Source organism: Suncus etruscus, chromosome 3, assembly GCF_024139225.1.
Source record: "Suncus etruscus isolate mSunEtr1 chromosome 3, mSunEtr1.pri.cur, whole genome shotgun sequence".
NCBI lineage: Eukaryota > Metazoa > Chordata > Mammalia > Eulipotyphla > Soricidae > Suncus > Suncus etruscus.
Window position 1 is genome coordinate 167,474,262 of NC_064850.1, and position 20,496 is coordinate 167,494,757.

Below are 20,496 nucleotides of genomic sequence, written 5' to 3' on the forward strand. Positions count from 1 at the left end.
TTTAGCAGCTCTGTTTACTCTAAAAGTAATCACTTCTTGATTCAAACTGCTTCACTAGTAAATAGAATATCTTAGGACATTAATTATATGGGAGAGAAGTCAGCAAGAAGTAGCTGTTACAATTCATTACTGTACAAGAAATAGCAAAGATGGGAGAAAATGTAAAGACGGAGATAATTGTTATTGCTTTGCTCTGAATAGAATTGGGATAGATGGATTGGAATTGGTTTATCTTTCTTCTTCATAATATACTGGAACATAGGCCAGAGGGTAAGGTGAAGTAAAGGCAGTTTTTTACAGGTACATTTTACATTCTGGAATAAAACAGATAAGGGGGCTGTTACATTTTTAGGAAAAAAAGAGTATACATTAATATTTGGAGAAAAATCATCTATTTCAATTAATAGACTTTGGAAAGATACCAATAACTCATTATCTTTACATTGATAAAAATACCATATAATTTTTTCAAAGGAGGTCATCTAGGGATCAGAATAAATAGAAAATTTTGATTTGATTTGATTTGATTTTGTTTTGTTTTATTTTACTTTATTTTAGTCACCAAAATTTAGACAACTGTTAATGGTATGATTTTATGAATAAATTATAAATAAAGTGCTCCACCAGAGTGTCTGTTGCCATTTACCACTGGTAAGTTTCCTATAAAAGAACAGTTTTCAGTTTCTGTTGTCTTTTATTATTTGCTAGTTCCTTACTATAACTTATTATATATCAAGAATATTAAAGATATTTTAATCATGTACTTGCCCCTCATGTCCCTCTTTTCACTAACCCTGCACTCTGAAATACTCCAAAGGAATTACAACTCTTACAGAAGATAGTATTAAAGACCCAGTCAATATATATATGGACATCTGGTTTTATGAATGCCACACAGGATTTATCTTATGAGATTTTTGACTAATGGAAAAATATCTAGGTTCAGGTATTCTGTTTTAGACCTTATACCATGCATCATCACACCATTCTATACCTTATTCTATTCTATACCTTATACTTTTATATTTGCAAGTCAAATATTGTATTATCCAGTATCTTCCAGCCACATCGTCTAGTCACAACTCTTCATGTAGGCTTATATTTATAAGGTACTGTAACTAAAATGATGTAGACATCAAAGAGTTTTCCTTTATGAAATATCCATAGAAAGAAGCATATTTTAATAATTTCAACTGGGGTCCTAGGAGATTTTGTCTAAAAATAAAATACAATAAACACCAGGTTAAAATGACATTAAATAAGATACATTGTCAACAGCACATGCAAATGATTTTCTACTAGCTGTTCTGGATGTTGCAGAGCATAATAAAAAAATGATAAGATATTTCATGAGTAATTAAAGAAAGAGCTGTACAGTAAAAAAGAATAGGCAAGAAGCGTGTTCTGAATGGTTTGATAATGATGGAAAAACTCATAGAAAGTACTAAAATACACAGAAGACAAGAAAAAAATAAAATGTAGAAGACTAAGATAGTTGCTTTGCTACGAGGATATTTAAGGAAATAAAAGTACATGGAGAATTCAAAACAGCAGGTCTAAAAAAGTTCACTGGAAAAGACTCATTTTAAGTATTGTCAATTAATAGAACAATGTTAATCTGTATGTGGTAGATGGTAAAGGACTCAGGAAACTTGTTATGGATTTAAAAATAAAAAAATTAAAAAATATTGGAAATGGAAATATTGGATTGTTTAGTGTTTACTTTGTTAAATAGAGATGAAATGAAGACTTGATACTTAAATATTCACCCCAAAGCCCAGTATTTGTTTTGAAGATATTTGAAGTATCACCTTCACTTAAACTCAAAAAAAAAAAAATTGAAGCCATATAACGAAGTGTATCTTTTTTAAAGTTCCCCAATGCAGGAGGTACAGTTGGGTGTGGGTGAGGGTGGTAGAGTTTGCTTTCTCACCATGTCTTTCTTGGATTCTCCCATTCTAGGAAGATCACAAATCTCGAAGAGGAGAATTAGACTGATCATGAAATGCCGGTGAATGTTTTATTTTTTATGCTAATGATACTAGCTGCAAAGAAAAACATACTGTGCATATGTTCTATATCTGCTGTCTACCAGCTTACCCTATGATCATTCCCTTTTCGCATGGCTGCACACACTGGTCATCAGGGAAATTCACTGGATCGTAGCACAACTTCCTTCACAACTTGTCTCATCATAAACACTTAACCATCGCTATAAATTAAAGAAATATGCAGTAAAATATCTAATCAGTTGTCATGTCATTGAATTTATCTTTAAGAAAGCCTTTATTGGGCTGGTTTAATAAATTAAAAATTACTAATCCAGTGGCCGGCCAGATAGCATGAAGGTAGGGCATTTGCCTTGCATGCAGAAGGATGGTGGTTTAAATCCCACCATCCCATATAGCCCCCGAGCCTGCCAGGAGCGATTTCTGAGTGGAGAGCCAGGAGGAACTCCTGAGTGATGCCAGGTGTGACCCAAAAATCAAAACACAATTTTATTAATCCAATGGAGTGATTTTATTTTATTTTATTTTATTTCTTTAAATATATTTGTAAAAGTTCTTTGTAAATGTATAAAGTCAAAGTTCTTGTTATATTTTCACAATAAATATAATATTTAATTATTGGATGCACATGATATATTATAAAAGTCATGATATAAAATATTAAATAGAATATCAAGTAAGGACAAATTTCATAATACATAGTATCAGGTACTTTTTTAAATGGTACAAGAAATCTGCATACTCATATCTGTAGGATTTTCTATGGACATATATTGATCATCATGCAGGTATTTATTTATTTAACAATTGGACAGACACTATTACAGTTGTAAATTTAAGATTTACTCAATTCTGTCACTTAATATGCTCTTGTTATCAAAGACTACTTATTTTATGCAAAGAACTTACTAAAGTAATTTTATACAAATATAGTATACATCTAAGTCATTGTCAGAGTGAAAAAAGGGAACCACTCATCTATCTTCAGCACTACTTAAAATAGACAAATTTAGAAACATTGATGGTCATATTTTAAGAATTAAACTAGGCAAGAAATGAAAAGCTTTCATGATCAAATCACCTTTTTTAATTTTCAGTAAAATATTTTTAAAACATTTCCAGCTTAACAATTTTATTCTTATAATTCAGTGTCATTAATTATATTCATAAAGATTTATAGTACCTTTAATATTAGTATCAAGATAAAGACATTTTATCATCCCCATCAAAATTTTTATCATTTTTTATTTATTTTTTGTTCTTTGGACATTACTTAGTAGTAAAATGTTTCTGTAAGCTCGTTAAGCTGCTCTTTAAACTAATCAATCCAAAGTGGGTATGATATTGTAACTGACAGAACCCCGATATTAACCCATAAATCAGAAGTACATATGACAATATGGATTAATAAGTGTGTCTGAAATGGGGTTGGGGGTAATCACGTTCGCAGGAATAAACTATTAATTTGTAAAATATAAAATAGTTCTAGATAGACATTACTATCCAGTGTCAGAATTGAATTATTGATGCTCAGTGTCTAAGAATTTCTGTAGGTAAACACACTCTACCCAGGAGAACTTATATCATGGAATTATTAGTCTAAGTATATAATACATCTAAAAAAAGGTGAAAATACAATATTTAATAATGATGACTTAAGCTAGGATTTAAATTTAGTCAATCACTAAATTTTAATCCTGGATATATTTAAGTATAGGAAAATATCAAATCCATTCTGCTCAATTGAGGGCTAATCTGTTTGACAGGATTTTTTTGCATGCATTAATTTTCTTAAATTAAAAGCAAGCAAAATTTACATTTTGTACTTTGAAAATTTTTCTTTTATATTTTATAAATTTTTAAGAAGTTTCATCAGTCTTATCAATTTTTCAATAAAATATATTTTATATCTGAATTCAAAACATCAAGGCTTAGAACAGAAAGGAACAAGTACAATCTTGTTTCCAAGAAGTGCAAAGATTCAGTGATAGGGAAATAATATTCTAGAAAAGGTGCCTGAGCTTGGCTAATTAGGATGGAAGAAGGAAGTCCTGGAGAGAGAGTAGTTGGGTACGGTAATACATCATGAACTCCATATATCCCAAAAGACAATAACAATTCAATTCCATATAAACATATTACATATGTCTCTGTTGGACACTAGAAGCTGTTTGAGGAGCTGTTGTCTAATCACATAATAGACAAGATTTAGGAATATTACCAGCACACAAATAAACTGACAGACTATTGTTAAGGAATGTAATACACTTATCTGTTGATAGTCATTTAATATGGTTATTTATATCTTGATAAAATATTAAATATGGCATCAATTATAGTCCATTATACTAAAAGAAATAATCATATAAAAAAAGAAAACAAATCTTGGTAGAGAGCTCAGTTGCTCCTGATATTTTGCCTTTGCTTATGTATGTCTCTTGCCATAGATCTTTAGAGTTTCAACTGTTGTTTTTCCCAATAAAAAGAGATAAATATGACAGTGATCCAGTTCTAATTCTATCACTAAGAAGATTTGTGAAACTTTTCTCTTTTCTCTCATTTCCATTAAAAAGTCTGAACAAGCTTATTGACTTAAAATAATATAAAAGATGAAAGTAGAACTTCTCTAATATATTCTAATCCATTTTAGTTTCTGTCTAGATTAGTCAATAACCATACATTATTCATCAAATTAAGTATAAAAAACGTTTTGCTCATTAAGCTCTGAGGTAGTTTGTATATAAAATTAACTTAAGCATATCTTTAAAAATGATATAGTCCAGGAATCAAGGGTAAAAGAAAGAGAAATCTAAAGATTTTGAAAGACTGTAATATTATTAGACTTCTACAAAAATCTAACCAAAATATAAAAGAAAATAACTCTTTTAATTGAAAAAATAAAATGAAATGTAATTACCTTAAATATAGGAAAGCTGGGCCGGAGTGGTGGCACAATTGGGAAGGTGGTTGGTGCTAGCCTAGGAAGGTTCGATCTCCTGGAGTCCCGCAAGCCAGGAGCTCTTTCTGAGTGCATAGCTGGGAGTAACCCTGAGCTTCACCGGGTGTGACCCCCCCCAAAAAAAAAAACAAAAAAAGAAAGCTATTTAAAGATGTATATAGAGTAAACATGCAAGAAAAATAAAACATATTTAAAGATGTATATAGAGTAAACATGGAAGAAAAATAAAACTTATCCACAAAGGATACAATGTCTGAATTGGGTAAACTTGAAAATCCTGAAGATTTAATAAAATAAATAATAGAAGTATAAAAATTAGAGAAATTCAGAATTGTCATCTTCATTCTTTGTCTGATGCTGGCCTGCTTTGATAAAACTCTGCTCCAAGAAATGAGAGGACATGTGGAAATGGAAACACATACCCTGCTCATGGATTGGCAGGATTAACATCATCAAAATGGCAATACTCCCCAAGGCATTATACAGATTTAATATGATCCCTCTAAAGATACCCATGACATTTTTCAAAGAAGTGGATAAGGCACTTTTGAATTTCGTTTGGAACAATAAACACCCTAGAATAGCTAAAGAAATCATTGGGAAAAAGAATATGGGAGGCATTACTTTCCCCAACTTTAAACTTTACTACAAAGCAATAGTTATCAGAACAACATGGTATTGGAATAAGGACAGGACCTCAGATCAGTGGAATAGGCTTGAATACTCAGAAAATGTTCCCCAGACATACAATCACCTAATTTTTCATAAAGGAGAAAGAAATCCTAAATGAAGCAAAGAAAGCCTCTTCAACAAGTGGTGTTGGCACAACTGGCTAGCCACTTGCAAAAAAATCGAACTTAGAACCCCCAGCTAACATCATGTAGTAAGGTAAAATCCAAATGGATTAAAGACCTCGATATCAGACCCAAAAGCGTAAGATATATAGAACAACACATAGGCAAAACACTCTAGGACATTGAGACTACAGGCATCTTCTAGGAGGAAACTGCACTCTCCAAGCATGTGAAAGCAGAGATTAACAGATGGGAATACATTAAGCTTCGAAGCTTCTGCACCTCAAAGGAAATAGCGCCCAGGATACAAGAGCCACCCACTGAGTGGGAGAAACTATTCACCCAATACCCATCGGATAAGGGGCTAATCTCCAAAATATACAAGGCACTGACAGAACTTTACAAGAAAAAAACATCTAATCCCATCAAAATATGGGGAGAAGAAATGGACAGACACTTTGACAAAGAAGAAATACAAATGGCCAAAAGACACATGAAAAAATTCTCCACATCACTAATCATAAGGGAGATGCAAATCAAAACAACTTTGAGGTACCACCTCATACCACAGAAAATGGCACACATCACAAATAATGAGAATAAACGGGGATGTGGAGAGAAAGGAAGCCTTATCCACTGCTGGTGGGAATGCCGTCTAGTTCAACCTTTATGGAAAGCGATATGGAGATTCCTCCAAAAACTGGAAATCGAGCTCCCATACGATCTAGCTATACCACTCCTAGGAATATACCCTAGGAACACAAAACTACAATACAAAATCCCTTTCCTTACACCTATATTCATTGCAGCACTATTTACCATAGCAAGACTCTGGAAACAACCACGATGCCCTTCAACAGAGGAATGGCTAAAGAAACTGTGGTACATATACACAATGGAATATTATGCAGCCATCAGGAGAGATGAAGTCATGAAATTTTCCTATACATGGATGTACATGGAATTTATTATGCTGAGTGAAATAAGTCAGAGAGAGAGAGAAAAACGCAGAATGGTCTCACTCATCTATGGGTTTTAAGAAAAATGAAAGACATTCTTGCAATAATTTTCAGACACAAAAGAGAAGGGCTGGAAGTTCCAGCTCACCTCATGAAGCTCACCACAAACAGGGATGACTTTTGTTAGAGAAATAACTACGTTTTGAACTATCCTAATAGTGAGAACGTATGAGGGTTATAGAAAGCCTGGCGGGGGTTGGGTGGGGAGGAGGGAGATTTGGGACATTGGTGATGGGAATGTTGCACTGGTGATGGGTGGTGTTCTTTACATGACTGAATCCCAAACACAATCATGTATGTAATCAAGGTGTTTAAATAAAATATAAAAATAATTAGAGAAATTATCAATAAATTTATTTTAAAATTAATATTTTATAAAATAAAAAATTCTAAAATATTTAAAAAAAATCTTCAATCAAGGTTAGTTAACTGATGATAGAAATCCAGGATGCAAAACATCAACACAAGAAATCAATAAGGAACTACCTCATATGTTTTGACAGTAATTTGTATTGAGAATAACTATAATTATTCTCCAAGGAACCTGTAGAAGGAATGAATAATGTTCAAACAACTTTTGTCCATAACTTTTTCCAGCATTAAATATTAGAAATTAAGAGAACTAACTTTTTACGTTGTATTTTCTGACAATCTTTCTTGAGAAACTTACAAGATAATAGATAAATGTTCTGACATAATCGAACATTAAGAATTCAAAGTATTTTTAAATTTTTCAGTTATTATATTTTCCTAAAACGAAAGTAAAGGTTTGCAAATACTCTATATATCTACTTATAATTTTTGTGATTTACACTTGAACTACACATATTTTTTAGTCTCGTGGAAGAGCTTGATACTCAGTTATAAAATATAATTTCTTAAGATATTTGCCTGTTCTTTACAGGGGCCGGAGAGATAGCATGGAGGTAAGGCGTTTGCCTTTCATGCAGGAGGTCATCGGTTCAAATCCCGGCGCCCCATATGGTCCCCTGTGCCTGCCAGGAGCAATTTCTGAGCCTGGAGCCAGAAATAACCCCTGAGCACTGCCGGGTGTGACCCAAAAATCACAAAAAAAAAAAAAAAAAAGTAAAGATATTTGCCTGTTCTTTACATGACTGAAACCTACTATCATGTTTGTAACCAAGGTGTTTAAATAAAGATATTAATAATAAAATAAAAAGATATGTGATTTTTTTCAGCAGAAGTCCCCAAAACAACAATGATTTATTTCACCTGCAAATATAGGAAGTAACTGAAAAAATAACATGCAAGTTTAAAAATACCTAATAATCTAACATATTGATGTGTATAGGGCTGGAATTATAAGGGGTAAGAAGATTGCATTGCAGAAGCAATCTGGAAGTTTCCCAGCACCCTTTATGTTTTCTGGTGTAAGCTAGATGTGATGCCCAAATATATAACCAGAAATAAGCCCTGAGCACAGCCTAATGTAATAAAATAAAAAAAGAGAGAATATAAAATAAAAATACCATACTGAGTTTTGTTGTTATTGTTTGGCGGTTTTTTTTTTTGGGGGGGAGTGGTACCTGATAATGCTCAGGAGTTATTCCTGGCTCTACACTCAGAGGACTTTCCTAGAGGTGCTCAGGGAACTATATGACTTGCCAAGGATTTATTTCCGGGTTGGCCATGTGCAAATCAAACGTTCTACCCAATATGCTATCATGCTATCACTCCAGCCTACTCATTGAGTTTTTAAAATAAGAATAAACTAAAAGCTAATAAATTGGTCTCTCGTTCATATTTCAATTTCAATAGAAATAATTTCATGTTGATATAAAACATGATTGTTCATTCTCACATTAGATATACAGTGTCTTGTCAAATACAAACAATAAAACAGGAATATTATCATAACAAAATAATGTGATTTTAAAATGTCAGTTATTTCTATATTTCTTCTTTAGTGATATTTTCTAAGTTTTCTGGAAAACATGGAAACTTATAAAGAATTACATTAAACAGAGTAATATTACTATGCTTCTTCCTCATTTTTGTTATGGTTTTGTGTTGATACTATTTGTTATTATGATATACTTTTCATAAATATCTCAGAGATAACATGTGAAGAAACAGGTGTTTTTATAAATTCTGTCATGTAATTCCTAAATTTTAATAGATTTCAAGTGACTGGTGTGCAGCTGCTTTTTCAATTCATAATGCTTGAAATTTGTTGTAAAAAATAAAACATGCAAAAACTTTTTTTAATGCCTCTGAGAGAAGTAAACTGGTGAGTAGGAGGCAAATTGTGGGGTGGGCAGGTATTGGTAGAGACAAGTGGGTATTGGTGAAAGGATTGCTGTTGAAACATTATATGTCTGAAAGAATCATTAATAACTTTCTAATTTCACAGTGACTAAATAAAGAAAAAAGGAACTAACATGTTAGATCTACAGAGATAATACAGTGGGCAAGGCACTTGCCTTGTACCTGACCAATATTGTGATCTCCTCTACCACAGATAATACTCTGAAAAGAGCCAGGAGTGATCACTGAGTGCAGAGCCAGGTGTAAGCCCTGGGCACAGCAGGGTGTGTCATCCCCCCCTCACCTCAAAGAAACTAACAGTTGTAGGATAAGTAAAGCTCAGAGCTAGATTTCGCATGTAGGAGGCCTGTGTCTGATTCCTGGCCCTGCAAGGTCCCTTGAGCACTTTGTTGGGAGTATTCTCTCGGCACTGCCAGATGTGGCCTAAAAACAACAAAAAGAAACTAACATGTCAAATTTTAACCATCATAGCCAAAAAGAATGAAAGTACATTCCGTTTAACTACTAGACTAGATTTTTTTTCACATCACCTTGACAATAACAACAAAACAGATTGCAATTGAAAAAGTTAAATTAAAAAATGTTTTTGTAGTGTGATTTACAGTAATGTTGCTGATAGAGTTTTATTTATAACACTTGACGACCACCTTTCACCACTTCCTCCCAGTTGAATGCTTCCCTCCACCAAAGATGTTGCCTCCTTCATCCTATCCCTCATCTTCCTCAAGTTGCATGTTTAGTATTGAATATCAGTTCTCATGTTCTTTGTTTCCATTGTCATTGGGCATTGGCTAGTCCACCATTATGTTTCTTTATATTCAGTATGTAAGAGAGATCATTCTGTGTAGGTCTCACTCCCTTTGATTAACTTTGCATAATACAATGTAGAATTTGAGATATTATCAGTGAACTTTTCCTACCATTATTCTGATTCATTAAGTTATTTAGCGTTTTGAATAAATTCTTTGCCTGTTCATGATTTTAGAATTTCATGTTGGTTAGTACAAATGTCGACATATTTTAATTATTTAGTATTTCAAATATTGACATATTTTATGATACGATATTTAAAAATATATACTCAGTATCATCAAAAAATAAATAAATAAAACATGCTCTCAATAATGTCTATTATTTATCATATATTAGTAAATCACATTATCTTATAATTATTATTTGTTAATGCTCATCATATTTCCATAAATAGCATAAAATGTATAAAAATACATATAAATATAGTTATGTTTTTCAAATAATCTTTTAATAACATTTCCCAAGTCATTTACTCAATTGTCTAATAATAGGAAATTAATAACAATGGAGCTTCCAAAATTATTCATTGTAACTAGCAACTACATAGCAACATTTAACCTACTGTTACTTCTTTGGACAAAACAACCTAATTACTCTTTACTATGATATTCATGAGCCTGTGGGCAGAGTTCACTGCCTGTCCTAATTACTTTTAAGTAGTTTGTTACATCAAGTATAGTCTAAGATACAGTTCATTTCTGGAACATTTAAAGAATTCAGCTTCATTAAGTGGCTTTTTTGAATTTGAATTTGGTTGTTAGAATAATACAATGCTAACCATAGTTGTAAAATTGGAAATCGTTGATGTATTTGAATTATGATCTTTTTAAAGATTGTGCATACAGCACAATGAAAACACTTATAAAATAAAGAAATTTTATTTTCAAATTTCTCAGTCACAATTGTACATTAGGAATATCATTTTCATGCAATATTGAATGTTATGTTGACCTTCCTACAATGTCATTTCATCTACAGTTTAGACTTGTAGATGATTGTCTCTCTCAATTGAAGACAAGTTCTAGAATTTTGCAAAGATCCTGTAATTAATTCTGAATCATGATCCTTTGGTAAATATCATGGTAAGAAGTGGAAAGAGGCAGTCAGTTAAAGATGGAGTTTTAAATGTTATTTAAAATCGCAGAACTTTTTGTTTCTCTGAATAAAGGTGTGTAGTTATCTCTGAATTTGAATGCTTTCCTCTATTTTTAGAAAAATTGGTTGCAAGCAATTTAAATGATCACTTTATATGTGAACTGAGGTAATAATAGAAAGTAGTAATTACTTTTTTAAAAAAAGGTACAAAAATTTGCTTTTTCTATGAGAGAAAGACAGTAGTGAAGGGAGTTACTGAGAAAGTCTATTTTCCCCGATTTCATGGTCCTTGGAGAAGAGAGATAAGAGCACAAATGCAAAGCATGAAGCACAGCTAGAAGCTAGCTCTCCAGTGGAAAGACTGTGTTCCAATTCCACATGAGAGAATTCAGGAGTGAATAGTGTAAAACAACTTTGGGAAGAACCTGTTCCATAGCCTCCAATTCTCTGCCCTGGTTACTTAGTGTCTGTGACCTTCACTTTGGTCGTAGGCTGCCATCAGTAGTATGTTTTGATTTCCTGTCTTCTGGTCTCCTCAGGCTCTGAATGATGTTTTCTTAATTTTGATGCATTTTTTTTTGATCTTCATGACGTTGACTTTTCTTTGACTTAATTCATGTCTAGACTTCAGTTGATTTGAGAAAGATAAATAGAAAGTAGAAACCAGGTAGAAGATCATTTTATTATCTGTTTTGTTTTACTTTCAGGACATTTCTGGCTGTGCCAAGGGCTCACTTCTGACTTTTTATACAGGGTTCACCCCCTGGCAGGGCTAGGAGACCCTCTAATGTGAAGAGAACAAATCTAATCATACCTATGCAAGATAAAGTGTCCTACACACTGTATTATATCTCCAGCCCTGGTAGAAAGTTATTTTATTCTTCAGTAAATAGAGTAATGGCATGAAGTAAAATACACATACACCCAGATTAAATTTCCAGGTGAAATTTGTAGGATACACAAATACTTAGGAAACCTCGAAAATTGAGGAAAGGGTGTTTAAGGAAATACAGTAAAATTAAACTTTCATAGATATGGGGAAAATGTTGTTATGCTGACACTAAAGGAACATGGGCTCAAAATGTAAAGAAATTGGAGATTAAGCAGAGCAAAAAAGACTGTAAGAACTGTTTTGAATAAGTTCTTACTATTTAAGACATTAATTGCAGGAAATAACGTTGTTAGCACATGTTGCAAGCCAAACTTACACTCAGTATCTTTTTTTGTTTAGTTGGTTTTGGGCCACACCTGGTGACACTCAGGGGTTACTCCAGGCTATGTGCTCAGAATCGCTTCTGGCTTGAGACGCCTGGGGATCCAACAGAGGTCCTTTCTAAGTCAGCCACATGCAAGGCAAACCAACGCCCTACTGCTGCGCCACCACTCAGGCCGCATACACTCTGGGGAAGGAGAAAGAGGCAGAATTTGAAGTAAGCGTGGAAGGACAAGTAAGACCAGGTTTGGAGCACATTCCGGATACTAAAAGAAATATGTAAACATGTATGCATATGTGAACAGGATGTTTGCAAGAGCTATAACTGAATTTAATATAACTGGATCATGTTGTGATGAAGAATTTCAGAGACAAATAAATAGTATAGGCTGGTGCTGTTGATAAATAAGAGAAAGTAAGCAGGTAGGACACTACAATAATACCCCTTATATTTCTATTTTAAAAGTCCTATTTTTCTTATTTAACTAAATATTGAAAGTTATAAGTTATAATAATATTATAGCCATTTGACAGAAAAGAATGGATAATACTAAATGTAAAGCGTTGCATGTATTATATTAATTCATACAGATAGTCAGAGATAGAGACCTGTAAAAGCTTCTTAGATTTAATTATTATTGTGCTTAATGAAAGAAAATCCTGGAGAATCCTAGGAGTTCAATCTTAGATCATATGCTATAGTGAACTACTTACATGGCCAGTTTGTAAAGATAAAATGTTCACCTTTTTGATTAGTTCATTCATAAAATGATTATAACCCATTGATCTATCAGGCATTGTCTTTATGCTTATGCATTTATCTTTGGAGGAAAATATGCAAAACTAGGTGCTTAATATAAGCTAGGGACTGTGATAGAAGTTATTCTTTGCATTAATAATGTGTTGCAAGTCAGCCCCTGATGAGGTTGACTGATGGAGGGATGGAGGATGAGGCCTTTCTCCTCCAGCTCAGACCACACGTCTATTACCCTGTTCAGCAGGCGGTTCTGAGGAGAATGCTGCGGGAAGAAAGCCAACAGACAGTCAGGCTTCCGAAGAAAACAGCTCTTTATTCCGTGAAGAGGCCAAAGCCAAAAGGCCTAAGAATAGGCCTCAGGAAAAAAGCCCCCTCACCTTCCACAGACCCTTGCTTTTATGTCCTAGAATCAGATACCACCCTAGGGTGGGGGCAGAATGCCAGGTCACACCCTAGGGTAGGGTACAATCACGATCAGGGTAGGGTCAGTAACATAATAATCCCATAAAAATGTTTACATACACAACAATAATGTATAAGAATTTAAGTGGAAAAATCCATGAAAAGATAGAGAAAAGGCATCTGTTCAGAAGTGCATTTAGTATGAAAAAAAGTAAAGAGGTTATAATGTAAGAAATATGATTGAAGAAGTAGTGAAGGACTAGATACTGAATTGTCTCACATTTTATGAAGTAATTTTTACAGACTAAAAATGGTAGCCTAAATTCAAATAAGAAGCTTTTATTTCTATTTTCATCTTGTCCACACAGTATTTTAAACAAATATTGATTTTAAAAAGAAAAATAATATTCCAATTAAGGTTTATATTTCTGCTGAAAATCTACCTTATCCTAAAACTTATACTCTCACTCCTCAAACTTATTTCTTTATGTTTGTAGACTGACTTCTGCTGACCTTCTCTTGCAAAACTTGATTAAGTTTCTGGTTTCACTTCAGTATTACTCATACATATTTTTATTTTGATTGCAAAACACTTTTATGCTCACCTAAAAACCAAGGACTTTTACTGAGTTTACTATAGCTTTTGACAACCCAAGGATTTGGGAATGGGTTTTATAACAAAGAAATCTTGTGGTAAAGCTAGAGGTAGAAGCATTCAGAGAAGCTTGGGATGTTATAGCGGTAAATGAAAGTAAAAATATACACTCAGTTAGGCGTCTGCCTTGCATGCGCGTTCTATGCCCTGGCATTCCATAGGGTCTCCCAAACCAGGAGCGTTTTCTGAGCGCATAGCCAGGAGTAAACCCTGAGCATCACTGGGTGTGCCAAAAAAAAACAAAACAAAAAAAAGAGATTTATTTTCTAGCCTTATTTACAACGTCTAAGAGGAGGTGTATAAAATATATTAAAAATATTAAAGATGTTGAATGTGGTCCAATAAAATAATTCTCTAAAGTGTATACCAAACTAATTAGGGTTCTCAAGTATTCTCCCTAATAAAGAATATTAAAGTAGGGGCTGGAGACATCATGTCAGGTAGTGTTCTTGCCCTATATGTGAAAGACACAGGTTCAAATTCAGCACTTTATTTGATTCTCTAGGAGTATTCCCTAAGTTCATATTTAGTAGTAATTCCTAAAAAACAGGTATGGCCCACTAAGAAAAAAATAAAAATAGAATGAAAAACAATAATTTTGGAAAACTAAGTGTCCTTTTGAAGTTGCTACATGCATTTTTAGCTATCAAACTATATTTGAAATCAAATATTCCCCCAGTCAATTCCCTTATACCATCTAGATGTCCTAGAAATCAACACAATTCTTGTTTGACTTTTTCTTGAATTTTATCACATATTTTTGTAGTACCATGGAATCCAGCTCCTCACACATACAAAGCGAATAATGGTGAACTATATCTTTGTCACATTTCAATTTAGTTCTATCACTAAATTCTTGAAGCCCAAGCTCCATGGGTTCCACACAAAAACACTACAATTATAATAAATTTTGTCCATCATTAGTGCATACCTCACAGAGTCAATCCCTCTATTGCACTGCAAAACTCAAGCACAGATCTTGAATCCTTAGAGATTATTCATGTGAATATACTCACATACATATATACTGTGTAAATACATATACTGTATATATAGCATATATACATATAATGTATATTACATATGCCATCTATTTACAAAATATATCTAATATATTACTACAAAATTAGGAGTTTCCAAGAACAAAGGCTTAACCACCTTCTAGATCAACTAAGTAAAGAATTATGCTTAAATTCAAATTTTATTACAAAGAATCCAATCATGAAGGGTCAAATTAAAACAATGCATATGACATGGCAGAGGAAAAGGACAGATTCCCTTTCCTTTAGTCCTAACTCTGAATCTGATATATTCACCAATATGTAGACCTGATAAAACTTATTATTAAAGAATATTTATTAAGGCACATTACACAGACTTTAATGGCTGATTGTCTTAGAATTTAACTAGGTTCCAAATACTATTTCAGTATAAAATTAGAATAAGACTATAAATAGCACTTATTTAGCAATTAAAGCTTATTCAATTAATATTTATTTATATGCCAATATAAGCATTTGGTTTCAAACACTTAATATGCAAAATTTTATTTAAATATAATATATAATTACTTTCATTATTGCCATTTCAACAAAAACCAAAGTACAAACTATTAAAAAACTAGCCTAAAGTCACATAAGACAAGGCTGTCCTCTCTCACCACTCCTATTCAAGATACAACTGGAAATTCTTGCTATAGCAATTTGGCAAGAAAAAGATATCAAGGGAATCCAGATAGAAAAAGACTAAGTCAAGGTCTCACTGTTTGCAGATGACATGATACTATACTTAGAAAACCATAAAGACTCTACCAAAAAGCTTCTAGAAACATTAGATTCTTATAGCAATGTGGCTGGCTACAAAATTAACACACAGAAATCAATGGCCTTTTTATACACCAATCATAATAAGGAAGAACTGGACATTAAGAATACAAACCCATTCACAACAGTGTCACACAAACTCAAATATATTGGAGACAACTTGACTAAAGACATGAAGGATCTATATAAAAAAAAAACTATAAAACCCTGCTCCAAGAAATAAGAGGACAGGAGAAAATAGAAACTCATAATCTGCTCATGGATTGCCAGGATTAACATCATTGAATGGCAATACTCCCTAAAGTTACCCATGACACTCTTCAATTAAGTGGATCAAACACTTCTAAAATTTATTTTGAAAATAACCACCCAGGAATAATTAAAGGAATCTTTGGGAAAAGAAATATGGGAGGCATTATTTTCCCCAACTTTAAACTGTATTACAAAACAGTATTTATCAAAACATCATGGTATAGGAATAAAGACAGACCCTCAGATAAGTTAAATTGGCTTGAGTACTCTGAGCATGTTCCCCAGACATACAATCACCTACATTTTGATAAAGGAGCAAGAAATCCTAAATGGAGCAAGGAAAGCCTCTTCAGCAAGTGGTTGTGGCACAACTGGTTAACCACTTTCAAAATAGCAAACTCAGACCCCCAGCTAACACCATGTACAAAGGTCAAATCCAAATGGATTAAAGACCTTGATATCAGACCTGAAACCATGAGGTATATAGAACAACACTTAGGTAAAAACACTCCATATATTGAGACTAAAGGCATCTTTAAGTAGGAAACAGCACTCTCCAAACAAGTGGAAGCACAGATAAACAGATGGGACTATATAAGGTGAGAAGCTTCTGCCCCTCAAAGGATATAGTGCCCATGATAGAAGACCACCCACTGAGTGGGAGAAACTATTCACCCAATACCCATCAGATAAGGGGCTAATATCCAAAATATACAAGGCACTGACAGAACTTTATAAGGAAAAATAATCATCTAATTCCATGAAAAAATGGAGAGAAAAAATGAACAGACACTTTGTAAAAGAAGAAATAAAAATGACCAAAAGGCACATGGAAAAATGATCCACATCACTAATCATCAGGGAGATGCAAATCAAAACCACCATGAGGTACTATCTCAAGCCACAGAGATTGGCGCACATCACAAAGAATGAGAACAAGTAGTGCTGGCGGGGATGTGGAGAGAAAGGAACTTTTATTCAGTGCTGAGAGAATGCTGTCTAGTCAGTCCAACCTTTATGGAAAGCGATATGGAGATTCCTCCAAAAACTGGAAATTGAACTTCAATTTAATCCAGCTATACCACTTATAGGGATATACCCTAGGAACACAAAAATACAATACAAAAATCCCTTCCTCACACCTATGTTCTTTGCAGCGCTATTTACAATAGCCAGACTCTAGAAAGAACCAAGATGCACTTCAACAGATGAATGGCTAAAGAGACTGAATGAGGGAAGTAGAAAGCCTGTCTAGAGTACAGGCAGAGGTGGGCTGAGGAGGAGGGAGATTTGGGATATTGGTGATTGGAATATTGCACTGATGAAGGGGGAGTGTTCTTTACATGACCAAAACCAAACTACAATCATGTTTGTAATCAAGGTGTTTGATTAAAAATATTAATGAAAAAGAATACAAAAATAAATAGAATAATAAATTTGTTTTTCCTAAACATATTTTCAATGTACATTCTTAGCTTTCCTTAATAAATATATAGTTCAGCAGTCAAATTAACGAAGTAGCACATAGACCTAATGAGATAATTCTGAAAATAATTCTCTAGAAAGTTGGTCCACAAAATTTCATTTTGCTTCAACAAAGTACTTACTTTTGTCAATAACACTCAAAAGTCTTTTAACTCTTTTACATATTCTTGAAGCAAAAATGTTCCCATCCTTCCCTCTTCATACACAATGAAATGCAATAGAATTAGGTTAAAAGCAGTGTGCTCTTTGAGGCAAAATAAATTACATGTAAGTCTTCCAGATAGTTGCTAGGTAAATTGATTTCTGTGTACAAAATGTCTCTTCCTTGATTTGTTGAGAAAATTTTAATGTTATACATGTTAGAACTATTAAAAACATCTGCCAAGCTTGGAACTTTTATTGGTCTTATGGCTCCCCTCTTATCACTTGTTAAGACTTTTACATTATGTTGAAAATTGAACAGATCATGATACTGCAAAATAGAATGCTGTTACCAAAGGGATTTCAATACATTGTCTATACTTGTTGCTCTGAGCATTTTGTTGCAGCATTAAAAAATGTCAGGCTATTCTAGGTGTACCTTAAAGAAAATTAATAAATAAAATGATAAAATCTATACAATTTGTATTAATAGTGTTTAACATAAAATATAAATGCAGATAAGTTTCTTTTAACAGATGAGTGAAAATCTAAATTGTGGTAAAATTAAATGAGACTGTCAATGCAGAAACCTGTGTATCATTAATGGACACAAATTGCATGGAGCATTAAGGGTTATTTCAAGGTTAAACAGTACATACCATTTAAGCTATTTAATGCAATTTGTTATCGATTTGGACATATTTTCTTTAAAAACAAAAAATTTAGTGTTATTCTTTGGTACAGCTAACAAACCATGAAGTCAAAAATAGAAACGCTCCACATCACTATTATGGAATATCCTGGTCTTTTTTCTATCAACTGTATCCTTTTCACTTTACCTAGATTAGTATATACTCTAATCATTAAATACATATCAACTAAATATTCGCCATTTACCCAGTTTATACTATTTTAATTTTATTATTAAAATATATGCACATTTTTTAAATTTAAGAAGCAAGAAGTGAAAACCCAATTAAGAGACAACATGAACCAACAAAGTCATCAGAACTGGTGTGATGTATATTAAAAGGCCCATGACAAGGCAACATTTCCCAAATTTTAGTGGTCAGCAAAATGATAAATTTTATTTGGTATGAATTAAAAACAACATTGTTGGGGCCAGAGTGGTGATGCAGCGTTAGGGCGTTTGCCTTGCATGCAGCTGACCTAGGAAGGACCGCAATCTGTTCCATCCCCTGGGATTCCATATGGTTCCCCAAGTAAGAAGCAATTTTTGAGAGCAAAACCAGGAGTAACCCCTGAGCATCACTGGGATTGCACCCCACCAAACAAAAAAATTAAAAAACATTGTTACCATAGATTAAACAAATTAAACGGGAAAATTATCATTTTAATTAAACATTTTCTAACTTAAAGCTGATAAACAATAACAAAGACAAAGAGAACACTTCTTAAAAAAAATAAACATAGCTCTTACCTATTTCTTGGTATAGGCTCTGAATCTAAAGCCTATTTCAATTTTGTTAAAAAGGGATATTAGCTCCAATAAAGTGACCTTCTAACCTCCAAATGAGACTTTCATCTTCACATAATCAGCAGCATTGAAGTAGAATTGAAAAGGGAATAAATCTCTCATTATGTGATTCAATGACATTTAATGCTTTATGCACATACCACTAGAATGCTTATGAATCTTGCACAAGAAGCCATGTTGTGTAGTGCTTGTGCTACACATCCTATACTTGGTAGATATTGAGCTACTAGAAAGGCAAACAAAAGGAAATAACATAAAAATACATAAGAACCGTGGAAGTTTATGACTAAGGATCTGAAAGAGCATAAGGCACTTATGATCACATTTTCTTTTTCTTTCCTATGTTATAATAAAATTACCTAAATATCTGATTATCTCTACAGAATAAATGGAATTTCCATTTATGTAAAAATTAGGTCCACTTGTTCCACTGCAGTAAGTACATAAAACTAATTAATATATCATAAAAATATAATTGGAGTGTACATTAACTATCCACACTGAAGCCTAGCAAAGGAAAACTTTATAAATGATCAAAAGTTATTTAGTCAAAAGTATTTATTGGAAAACCGAACGATGGCCAACAAACACATGAAAACATGCTCACCTTCACTCATCATTAGGGAAATCCAAATCAAGGCAACAATGAGGTACCACCTTACACCAGTGAGGATGGCTCACATCAAAAATAATGGAAACAATCTCTGTTGGCGGAGTTGTGGTATGAAAGGCACTCTCATTCACTGCTGGTGGGAATGCCCCCTAGTCCAACACCTATGGAGAACAGTCTGAAGAGTGCTCAAGGATCTCAGAATTGAGCTGCCATTTGATCCAGCAATTGCTCTCCTAGGTATCTACCCCCAAGTCGGAAGGACATTCATCCCAAAGTATGTGTGAACCCCACTATTTATTGCAGCACTCAGTATAATAGCCAAGTCTTGGAACCAACCCCGATGCCCAAAAACAGATGAGTGGATCATTAAAATGTGGTATCTATATATAATGGAATACTACATGGCAGTCAGAAATGATACGATCACAGACTTTGCAGCAACGTGGATGGACCTAGAACATATTATGTTAAACGAAGCAAGCCAGAAGATGAAAGATAAACATAGAATGTTAGCACTATTCTGAAGTACCTAGAATAGGCACCAGATATATAACCAAAACCCCACGATTAAATAACAGGGTGTAACTAATTTACTACAAAGGTCCATAATAATTTACTAGGGAGCTTATACAGGAATACAGGTAAAGATTATGATGGGAAATTATTGACTCCAATGGAC